An 8,445-nucleotide genomic window follows, 5' to 3' on the forward strand; every position below is an offset into this window, starting at 1 on the left:
GCGGCAGCCCCCCCGCCCCCCAGTGTCAGGCCACCTGGTCACTTGGCTTGAGAAGTGGAGGCTGGTCAAGTCCTGGCTGAGAGGCACAAACCCGCAAGGGCTCCATGTCAGCGCCGTCCACCGGCAGAACCCCGAGGCCGGGACCCCGGGAGCGCCGAGTCATCAGCCGTTGCACCGGGTGACGCAGGGCCCGAGGGCAGGAACCCTCAGGGCGCCAGCGGTCAGCGGCCGGCGGTCAGCGGCCGGCTCTGCCTGAGCCGCTTCCACAACACGGGCCTGTTGCTGCAAACCCCACATGAGGGCCGCGAGGGCGATGCCCGAGCTCGCGGCCGAGGGCCAAACGCCGACCTCACGCGGGTCCAGCAGGGGGCCCGGAGTCACCGGGCGAGGCTTGAGCGCGGCAGCCCTGGCCAAAGGGGCGTCAGGCCCCGAGTTTCCCCTTTTCCTGCAGCCGAGACGGCGGCGGACAGACAGGTGTCAGCCGGGCGGCGCCGCGCACCCTGGTCGCTCGGGGCCGGAGAGACGCGGAAGCTCGAGCAGCAATTCTGCGGCCCAAGGACGGACGAGTCGGAGCCGCAGGGCCGCCCTGGCGGCGCGGCAGGCCCGGCGGCGCTCAAGCTGCGCGGTGGAGTCGGGTCCCGCCCGCCCCGCAGGTGACCGCCGGCGGGCAGCCCGCGCCTGCATCCCGCTGGCCCTGGCAGTGGGCTTCGCGTCTGCCTGCCCTGCCCCTGCCCCACCCTGTCTCTGGGGGGTCCGCTGCACCTCTGGCCTGGACCCCAATTCGGAAAAGACTAAATGAATAAAGCTGTGACGCCTCCAAGCCTGTGCTTCCCCACGCACTTCCTCTCCACTTTGGCTTCTTCCTTCGCTTCCGTCCCATCGACTTCCCAAGCCGCTGCCCTGCGGGGCCGCCCAGTTCCGCAGACACGAGGGCGGCCCCGGGCCGCTCCGCGCTCTCCCCCGCAGGGGAACCCGCCCGGTCCTCTCCCGGGCTCCTGCCCTGGCGATCAGCCAGGCGTGACTCGAGTCCTTGCCCAGCGGGCGCTGATGCCCAGACGCACCTTCCGACATCAGCTACGGCCAGTCGGCTGCGCTGGCCCTCCGGGCCCCAAAGAGCGCTGCTCACCCCTTCCGCAGAAACACCTGTCCTGAAGTGACTGCGGGCGGCACGGTGAAGCGGCCGGAGCCCGGGTGCTTCCGGGGGAGACCGGCAGGGCCAGCCCCTCGGGGTGAGCGCAGAGCGTGGGGGCTGCAGTGGCCGGAACCAGCTTTCCCCAGAGCGAGTCAGAGACCACCCTCCCGTGTGCAAGTGGGCAAGGAGCTCTATGGAGTGGACGGTTCTGGCGTCTGGAAGGACGTCCCCTCCCAGGATGGCCTGCTGCGCCCACAAACTAAATCCGAGGCTCTAAAAGGCACACGGCTTCCTCGCGGGCTTGAACAAGACACCGGAAGCCGGGATTTCGTCCGCAGTGACTCACTCGCGCTCTTGCCGTCCGCAGACGGGGAAGCCGGTTGCGTTCTCCCGGGCCCAAGGCAGAGGCTGTGGGGACAGGAGCCCTGACCTCCCGCCGCTCCCCTCCTCTCAGCAGGCCCGGCCCTCCGAGGACAGTTAGCGTGATCGGGATGACCAAAGGGGCGGTGTCCAGCTGAGCCCTCGCCCAGGAGAGTCAGCGCCCCGCCATCTCCGGCCTGGAGCTCAAGGGCCGCCGACTCCTGGAGAAGAGGAAACTTCCCTGACTGTGGGCTGAGTCTGGAGCTCCTGTGCTCTGGTCCCACAGGAGCATCTGAGAAACCCTCCAAATAGTGGGGGACCCGGCCCAACTCACTTGTAGAAACAGTGGGCCATCTGAGCCCTCGAGCTCATGTCGCTGGTGGGCTACGTTCACCTCTGTTTGCGACGGCACCTGCAGGCCGCTGGGACGAGCCCCAGGGACTCGTCTGGAGCTATTGCTGCCGGCCCCCAGGACAGGATGGCCGAGGGCAGCTGCGACGAGCGCTCGCCACCCCCCACCAGCATCTGTGTGCTGGACAGCGGGGTCTGGGACCGCAGCTCGCCACAGTTTGTCCCTGACGGAACCACGTGGAGGCCGGCGCTGAAGCGGGAGCTGGGCGCCCCTCCCCGAGGACACTCTGCTCCCACACCTGTCTCACCCCCTCGTTATTTCACTTTTTGTCCATCTGTTCTTGGCCGTCCACCTGGATTACAAAAGCAGAGAGCAAGAAGCAAATAAAAGAGCTTGCTGTTCACTGTGGACATCGCCGTGGCACAGCTCTGCTGTAAGTAAGCTGACTCGCAGGCAGGGCGCCGTGTCCGCCGTCTTCGACCCTCAGACGTGGCCATTTCCGGGGGCTCAACCCACCCATGCTGCCTGTCCGCAAGCCTCTTCTCCACGATTTTCTGCCAGTGAGCTTCCTCCAGAAGTCAGCTGGCTTAGCCAGGCCGGTGTCCTCGAAGACCAGCGCGCACACACCCCCCCCCCGCCCCAGCTCCCGCTGCAAACGTCACGCCACTTCCAGTGTAGCGATTTCAGGAGCATCCTCCCTCCCCTGGCGAGAACCCCCGCGACATCAGGCCACAGGTCTGCTGGCCAGTGTGTTTCTACGACAATGCTAGTAGACCTGATACAGTCCAGTGAGCACTGGCTCACGAATCGGTGGGGTTTAAGCACACGGGTGAGGACCGCAGACAGGCGCCGGTCACAGCGGGTGCCCGTGACACACCTGCACTCGCCTTTTCCCTGTTTGTCGTAAATCTTAGTATCTTTCCACACACAGGCACACTGGGCTTCCTGGTGCTTTGTTTTTCTAATTCTGTGCTCCTCCAGGGTAGGCGCCACCACAGCGTGCTCAGGCCAAGTCTGATCGTGAGCGATTACGGCAGCACAACACCGAGCTCCCGTCGCGTGTCTGTGGCCCCGGCCCCACGTCCACGCCGACTCGCTGTGCCCGAGGGCAGGCGTCCACACCGTGAGCCGCCCCGCGTCCCTCTGCCAGCCCCGGCAGGGCCCCAGCAGGCCACACAGGCCCCCTGGCCCTTCTGCTCTCTCCGCGGCTGTCTGGACTCTCCCGCTGGCAGGTGACGGGCGCAGCCTCCGCGCAGGCGCGACTCTGAGGTCGCGCATCTCCTCAAACGCCGAAGGCTGTTTTCACTCCCTGGTCCTGACCCGCATCTTGCCAACTGGGCTTTCTAAAGACCAGATTTTAAGTCTTTATGCTCCAAACTTCTGAGCCACTTTCCCGTGTTGGCCATAATCACCCTTGGCTGCAATTTGCGCTGAAGACGTGTGTCTCTCGTTTTCTCACTCTGCTGATGGCCTGTTGAGGAGAAAGGGTCAAGCAGAAGCTGATTCTTCTTCCTCTTTTAATGCAGACTCTTTCGTTTTATGATTTTTGGATTGCGAGTTCCTGTTAGGAAAACCACCCCAATTTCCAAAACATTGTCCCAAATTTTTCTTTTAAAAACCAGCCATTTTGGGCCCTCCCTGGTGGCGCAGCGGGTTAAAGCACAGCACTGAGAATCTGAAGCCACTTCCGCATGAGTTCGATTCCCGCCTGCCCCAGAGGTGACCACAGGGCGTGGCAGACCTCTCCTGACCCGCCCGCTGCTCCCCTCAGCAGTGTACTTCGTAGATCTGCCTGTTCTGCTCCCCACTCTGTCTCTGGTGAAGCCTCTCACCGCCCCTGAGCCTCTGGCCTGTACCCCAGTTCTGTATGAATAAATAAATAAATCTTTAAAAAAAAAAAAAAAAAACCAGCCATTTTGGTTTTCTCAAAATTATGGTTCACTGGAATTTTCCATAGTGGGTGGAGCATGGACCTTCCTGAGCGGCAACGCGGTCCCCTGAGGTGAAGTACCCGTGGCCCAGCTTTCCCCGCTGGTTTGAGAAGTCACATCCAATATCCACTCCCCATGTAGAAACACCCGCTCCCAGGCTTCCACTCCTGCTCTGTACTTCAGCTCGGAGCTGCGCTGTCCTCAGGACGCTTTATAGGCTAATGTCTTCTAGATGCCACCATCTTAACCATAGCTTGACAGCCCCTGGACACTTTCAGAAGGAGAAAGTGTGGATCTCCTACTGGGAAACTCCCCGGCGGGGCACTGGGCGGCGCCTCACCGCGGGGTCAGCGGGCAAGTGGGAGGCCGTCACCGACACCTGATGGTGTGACCCTGCCCCTGTCAGCCAGTGCCTGACCTGGTATTAGCGCCTCAGGAAATAGATGCCCGCCCCCCAGCCCCCAAAGTCCAGAATTTGTATTTACATAGGATGGACGCCGCGTACTCAGAACATCTAAAGTATAATGAGGAGAAAAGCGCAGCTTGTAGTCTGTAACTATAAGGAAGTTACAGTTTGGCTGACGGAGTATAATTCTGAATCATCACTTAGTGCTCACACTCCTACCCCCAAGCAGGAAAACTGTTCCCCGTGCCAGTCAGGCTGCCGAGGTGGGGACCTGCCCACTCCCTTTCTCCAGGCAAAGCTCCCACAGAAGCGCTGAAACCCAATCTTCCGGTCGTGTAATGTGAATTTTCCTTGCAGAGGTCAAACGGAGATTGCCTGGGAAACGCAGGAAGGGGGAGGTGATGGAGCATTTTATGAGGCACAGCAGGATATGAAAATGTCCTGCCCCGTCAAAAAGATTAGAAGCAAGTCGGTGGGAACAAATTCATGAATCAGGTCTCCACCAGAGCCGATCGCTCTCTGTCCACCCCACACAAATCCCGAATACCAAGAGCCGCTGACGGATGGACCAGAACTTCGGGGTTCCTCCTACTCCCTTCTGGGGACGGAAGGAGACCCAGCACCTCCCGGGACATCGAGGAGCAGAATGCCCCGGGCCTGGGCGCTGCTTGAAAAGTTGCCAAGTGGGCAGCAAGCTCTGCTCCAGACCACGAGGGTTGGCAGCGGAAAGGGTCTGCCACCCCGGGCTCAGTGTTTGCCAGAGCCTCGGGCTAAGCACTGGCAGGTAGAGCCCAGCTGGGGCGGGCGAGCGGTGCTGCTGTTTCACCCACAGGAGACAACGCTGAGCCCCAAAACAGAGGGGGTGGGGGTGGCAGCACCCTCCATCACGCAGACGTCTTTTCTTGCAAAGAACTCACTGCAGGGACTCTCCCAAAGAATCTGCTCGTGACGACACTGACCTTTTGGAATCGTTTTTCAGTATCCTCGATAATTTTACAATTTTTCAGAACCTCTCGTTTGCATCCATGGGAAACACGAGCCCCTTCAGAGGCTGGGGTCTGATCTGACTTTTGATACCACTAAGAATCTACCGCAGGGCCTCCCTGGAGCCTAGGCTACGTCTGCGCCATCACCAACACTGCTGAGTCCAGTTCCGCCCCCTGGGGAGGGACCCACAGGGCGCAGCAGACTCTCCTGTGTCCCCTCTGCCCGAGCTGTGGACTTCAGTAGATCCACGGCTCTGCTCGCCGCTCTGTCTGGGGAGTCCTCTCCCCCTGCACCCTGAGCCGACCCCAGCTCTCCTATGCAATGAATGAATGTTTCTAGAAAGCGAATCAGCCGTCAGCTGATCCTAAATCCTAAGCGCGTTTCCTCTTTCCCAAGCCCTTCTCCCCGTCTCTCTCGCCGGCCGGGGCACAGTCCTCTCCGAGGCCGGACGCACGGCCAGCCCCGGGCTCGCTTCTGGCGAGCGGTCAGGTCCCGACACTCCTGCGTCACACCAGCCACTGCTGGTGCGTGAGCCGCGAGCTGCCCCGCCAGCGAGCGTCCAGGGCCCTCCGTGGGGCCCAGGCGTCCACCGCGGAGCCTGCCTTCCGCTGTCCGCCTAGGCCACCCCTGACTTCCGTCCACCCGAGCCTGAGGCCGAGGCTTGGCCTGTGCTGGCGCTGACTCGCCACTGTCCGCGCTTCCTCAGCCGCGCTGCACCGCTGCAGGCCTTGGGCACTGTCCTAGGCTTCCCCTTGGAGGGAACTTGAGGGGCAGCTTGCACGGAGCGCGAGGGCGCGTCCCACGCGTGGCACAAGACACGGACCGGCCGGGCGGCCCAGGCCCCGCATGCGCACTTAACTTTTCCTAAATTTAAATTTGCTGCAAGTGCAGAGACAGCACCCGCGTTTAGGGGCCTCTTTCGATTGCTGTACGCGTGTAAAAAGCCTAAGACTCCACCATGAAAAGACCCCCTCTTTTTGAAATACTGCCTCCCCCAAAGTATTTCCACTTGCAAGTGAGAAAAGACGGCCCAGAGAGGGTCAGTAACTCGCCAACCTAGGGCCGCAGGACAGGGTAGGTTGGAGTTTTGTCTACCTCGTCCACGCTGAACGCCATGAGTGACGCCCCCTCCAGGGCTGACGCTGCCCTCCCGATCCCCGGGGGGCTCGAGTCGGAGTCCTTCTCCCCACTCAGCAGCTCGCGGCCACAGCAGGTCTTCGACACAGAGGACCTCATGCCGCAGCGCGTGAGGGCAAGCTCGTTTCGGCAGACGGCCCTGCCTCGGTGGATGGTGCCGTCAAGGCTTAAGGACCCAGTGAAAACCTTCCACACAGCGGGCACCGCTCTGCCGAGTTAGCGAGGAATGAAGGACGACGGTCTGAAAGCTGGGAGCCCCTCGGTGCTGTTACAGCCTCGGGCTGCATCTCAGAGAGAAACAGACCGCAGTCCAGGGAATTCCACCCAAAGGCGCGTGTATCTTCTGCTTATCTCCGCAAAAACGCTGTTTGTTTTGGAGAAATCGCTGAGGCCACTCTATTCACCTCCCTCTCCTCCCTGCCTACGAGGCACACAGGGAAGGCCTCAGGATGAGTCTTCTGCACGTGACTGTGATGGATGATTTACACTGCGCAACAGATGTGGCCGTTCCCAAGGGCGAGCCCTTCACTTCGTTAGCTGTGACTTTCTGCTCATCCAGGAAAAGTGGGTTTCGAAAAATAAAAAGATTGAGTGCAGCTCCGAGCAGGTTCAGTTCCCAAAGGGATACAGGTAAACCACATCAAACATTGAAGGCCTGAGTGTCGCCCAGGACGATCAAATATTTTCCGAAGAGGAGAGCAAACTCCTTAATTATTAAGACTTGGCCCAAATGAAAAAGGAGGAACTCAGTAAGATGACAAACGAGGTAATCACCCAACACACCATCCTGATGCTTTATATTCCCGGCTAGTGATTCGGGAGCGGGCAGGGGCTAGAGTGTGAATAAGAGTCTGGGCCACTTGACTCCCGGTGCTGGATCCTACAAGGAGAATAATTCTGTCCTTTGTCAATAAGCGTAATGGGCTGTGACTTCAAATCCCTTGTGGGGAGTAACTGTCTACTGCTTATCTGCAGCGCAAAGACTTCCTGTGAAGTCTTTATACACGGTGTTAGTCAAGCAGATGAAAAATGCGCCCCAGCAAAACACAGCCTGCATCCTCTCTGTAAAAAACATTTTCCCTTGAAAGAAAATGAGACGCATATTTGTCCTGTTTGGGGCCCTGGACGTGCTGACTGGAATCGGCATCAGCTCATCGGCGACTCACGTGGTGCGAAGGGAAACACAGAGATGCTGGCGGAGGAGGAAGCGTCACGGCCGCGGACAGCCTGCATTACGTCCTCGCGTCTGCCCAAGGGGAGCGGTCACTCTGCATCAAGCGGGGGCTCCGTGACTGGCTGACTCGGTGTGACCGGCGAGGTGCGCACCGGCCGACGTTCTGGAGAGTGAAGGCCGCGGGGGCCGCGGTGGGGGCTCGGTGCACCGACGGGAGCGCCAACCGTCATAGCTGGATCCCGGGATGCCTGACGGGCCACGGAGAAGGGCGCGATCTCTGCGCCGGGCATCGGTTACTCCTGCAGCTTTCTCAGTGGCACCGGCCTGGAATGTAGCAAGAAGCCCGAACCTGGGGCAACGAAGAGACTCAAAAGGGCGGATCCTGCCAGCGAGCGCAGCGGCGTGTCAACACGGCCGGGTCTGTGGCAGCGAGGGGTCACCTCTGAAGTCCTGTGTTCAGGGGACCGGGGCCCGCCAGGCCTCTGGCCCAGCCGGCGTCGCCTCCCCCCGCGCTGCCCGAGAGCAAGAGGCCACCTCGCTCACAGTCGGGCCTGGCGATGCCGCTTCGGGGCTCGGCGTCCAGCAGGTGCGAAAGGAGACCGCGGCGTCAGTGCTGTGTTCCCTAACGCGAAATCCCTCGCCCTGCGGGTCCCCCAATGATGCCAGGTCCCCCAGGGCGCCCCAACGGAGCCCACGGTTCCTCTTTGAAATGTGTTTTCCTTTCGTATGTGTTAGAGGATGCACGTGTCTGCACGAATGTAACGTACTGGCTTACGTACGTTCAAAATCTGGACTCTTCAAATCCCTGGTTTTAGGATATGACTAAGACACCACTTACCAAGAAAAAGCCAGTTAAACTCACCCGAAGGCACACGGATGGCTGAGGCTGAGAACACCGGCGGGCGAGGCAGGAGGTCGGAGTCAGCCCGCGCAGACAGCGCCCCGGCGCGGAGCAGGGCCCGCCAG

Source organism: Condylura cristata, unplaced genomic scaffold (genome assembly GCF_000260355.1).
Source record: "Condylura cristata isolate star-nosed mole 26May11 unplaced genomic scaffold, ConCri1.0 scaffold00033, whole genome shotgun sequence".
NCBI classification, from domain to species: Eukaryota; Metazoa; Chordata; class Mammalia; order Eulipotyphla; family Talpidae; genus Condylura; species Condylura cristata.